Here is a 3,418-nt window from a genome sequence, read left to right as displayed (position 1 = left end):
CTAGTGTCATGTAGGGACGGATCCACCAGAAAGAGATGAGAGGATTGTATCGCTCCCTAACGACAACTCCTTGCTTCAAAAGTGCCTGGGAACCGGAAGGACTAGTGACTTGGCTAGGGTGAACAGAGTTTGTAATTAACCTGTGACTTTTCTAATGTAGTAATTGCAAGTTAGAGTGGGCATATATCAGGAATGATGGCGTGTTTGCCTAGCATGCACAGAGACCTGGGTCTGTCCCCATTACAGCATGAATAAAGTGTGGTGGTTCAGGGCAGTGGTGTGTGTGGAGGGCAGGAGGAGCAGGTCATCCTCCACTATAGGTTACATAGTGTCTCAGAGGGCAGCCTGAGATACATAAGACAAAACATACATAAAATGCAAAGCAAGCATAAGGAACAGAAAAGCTTTCAAATCCTACACAACAGGCAAATCCGAATGATTGGTTAACCAACAGCATGAATACAGGTGTTTGAACCTTAAAGTACCCTAGGTAAGGTACACACACCTGCAACCCAGTACTCAGGAGTCTTGAGATGGGAGTATCATGAGCTCAGGGCCTGTCTAGGATCTATCACAAGACCGTGATTCCTGAAACAAAACGAAACTGTCATTTGTCTAAGCACTTATTAGAATATCCACTTTCCTTTTTTTTTTTTTTCTGTTTTCCACTCGGTGAAATGAGGTGAGCCTTTAAAGGAAGCATTATCTGCCTCTTTCACTGCTAGAAGATGGAGTGTTCGTGAAGAGGCTTGGTGACCTACGAAGCACTAAGGAGACTTCTGGGTAGAACACTTTAAATAATAGGCCTGTTCCTATGCTGAAATATCACAAGATGTTTGCCAGTTACATCTGAAATATCTATTGTAGGGTAGCCAGCTAGTTCTTGATTATTGTTCTGGTTAGTTGTTGGTTTTTTTTTTTTTTGTCATTTTGACCTGAGCTAGAATTATCTGGGAAGAAGAACCTCGATTGAGAAAATGGCTCGATCAGATTGCCTATAGGCTACTCTGCGGGGGTATTGATGATTGATGTGGAGAGGCCCATCCCACGGTGGGTACTGCAAGCTCTGGGTAGGGGGTCTTGAGTTGCATGAGAAAGCCAGCTGAGCAAGCCAGTAAGCAGTGTTCCTCCTCCATTCTGCTTCAGTTCTTGCCCTGTTTGAGTCCTTATTTTGGCTTTCCTCTATGGTGGACTGTGATCAGGACACATAAGCCAAATAAACCCTTTCATCCACAAGTTGCTTTTGGCCATGCGTTTTTAGCAAAGCAATTAAAACCTAACTAAAACAGTTATGCATTTCTTCTCATCTATAAGTGCTATTACCTTCCCCCAACATTAGAAAAAGCATCTAATGATATCAGGGGTTTCAGAGTGTAGCTCGTAGCACACTTGCCTAGCATGTGGAAGGTTCTAGGTCCCACCCCCTAACATAATAACAAATCATTTCGAATGTCAGAACTCTAGTATTCACTTCCACAGCACATATACTAAAATTGGAACAATACAGAGAAGATTAGCAATGGCACTCGTGCAAGGATGATATGTAAATCTGTGAAGCATTCCATATTTTGCCACAAGCCTCGGTGTCAGAGAGGCTAGGTAACAAGGAGGGCCCATGGTGGGGGGAACACATGGATCTCCCTGGGAAGGGGAAATGGAAGAGCTCTCCTGTGTAGACTTATGTCAGGTGTGGATGGGATGTTGAGGGATTGGGTTGGAGTGGATGGGTGGAGGGGGGAGAGTACTGAAAGAGATGACTGGAGCAGGGCTTTGGGGATCAGGTGGAAACCTGATGCAAGGGAAACTCCCATAAATCTACTGACCCCAGCTAAAACTCCTGGTGACAGTAGATAGTAGCCTCAACTGGCCATCTCATGGGATGGATCAGATTGGTGACTACCCCAACTGTGGTCAGAGAGCCTTTATCCAGTAACTGATGATAACAGATGCAGAGACCCAAAGGCAAACATTAGACAGAGCTTGGTGAATTCTTATTAAGAGAGGGAGGAAGGATCACAGGAACCAGAGGGGTCAAGGACATCACAAGAAAATCCACAGAAATATCTAACCTGGGCTCATAGGAACTCACAGAGACTGAACCAGCAACAAGGGAGCCTGCATGGAACCAACCTAAGCCCTCTACATATATATGACAGTTGTGTAGCTTGTTATATTTGTGGGACTCCTAACAATGGGGTGAGGGGAGAGGGAAGGGAATGTGTTGTAAATAAGAGCGGCGGGCTGTGTCCCGCCCGCACGGCTATCTTATGCCCAAAATAATTACATGGAAACTGTATTCTTTTAAACACTGCTTGGCCCATTTCTATCTAGCCTCTTCTAGGCTAATTCTCGCACCTGGACTAGCCCATTTCATATAATCTGTATAGCCCACGAGCTGGCTTACCAGGAATGATCTTAACCTGTGTCTGCCTGGAGTGGGAGAATCATGGCGACTCCTGACTCAGCTTCTTTCTCCCAGCATTCTGTTCTGTTTACTCCTCCCACCTATGTTTTAACCTATGAGGGCCAGCCAAGCAGTTTCTTTATTGCTTAGCCAATGAAATCAACAGATTGATATATGACACTTCCACATCACTTCCCCCATTTCTGTTTAAACAAAAAAAGGAAGGCTTTAACTTTAACATAGTAAAATTACATATAGCAAAACAGTTATCAAGCAAGAATTACAGTTACAATATTTATATCTATTTTATCTTTTATCATAACTAAGGAAAACTATAACTATCTATTCATTCTTTAACTCCATCAAAGACTCCAGAAGGATATACTACTACCTAAGTAAACAAGAAATAAGAAAACTCTAGAAATGACAGAGACATCTCGCTTCCTGGACAGTCACCCAAAGTTCTTTTGTACCGTTGGGGCATCCATTTTCAGCCTTCAGGCCCATAGTATCCAGCAGACATTTTCATCAAGCAGGAAATTCCAAAGACAGTTCAGTCACTTTCTGCTGTATCCTGCAGAATGTCTTGCAGACTTTTTCATGAGTCAGGAACCCCGAAAGACCATCTCACCTTTAGGCAAGTTCAGCAGTCCTCTCTCTGCGGGTTCTTTGTGTGCAGTTTATGCATCAGTCCAGGCAAGAGCAGTTTCTTGCCCAAATGGCTATCAAACTCCATAACGAGCCTCTTCAATGCCCATCTTCCTCTTGAAGTAGATTGGTGCCTCCAGGAGCAGACATGTCTCATTGTCATGAAAAGTCCTAAGTTATTAAAATATTTTAAATGCCATATTCTACAGCCTTTGAGAGATATGAGGAATGCCTATCTGAAATATATCTCTATATATCTAGACAATCTAACTAACATGAATACAAGTTTGACTATTACTGATGATTATCCATTAACCTATATTTCTTAATTATACATTACATTTTTTAATGAACTACACAATCACA

General features: G+C 42.7%; 1 non-coding gene across 1 annotated transcript; it reads left to right on the top strand.

Moving 5' to 3' along the window:
• Positions 1 to 1,463: 1,463 nt before the first annotated feature.
• On the top strand, positions 1,464 to 1,571 carry LOC113457467. The gene has a single exon (XR_003378031.1). It is a non-coding gene; the product is annotated as a U6 spliceosomal RNA (small nuclear RNA).
• The last annotated feature ends 1,847 nt before the right edge of the window (positions 1,572 to 3,418 follow it).

Source organism: Microtus ochrogaster, chromosome X (assembly GCF_000317375.1).
Source record: "Microtus ochrogaster isolate Prairie Vole_2 chromosome X, MicOch1.0, whole genome shotgun sequence".
In the NCBI taxonomy this organism is placed as follows: Eukaryota; Metazoa; Chordata; class Mammalia; order Rodentia; family Cricetidae; genus Microtus; species Microtus ochrogaster.
This window is presented reverse-complemented; position numbering and strand designations above follow the sequence as displayed.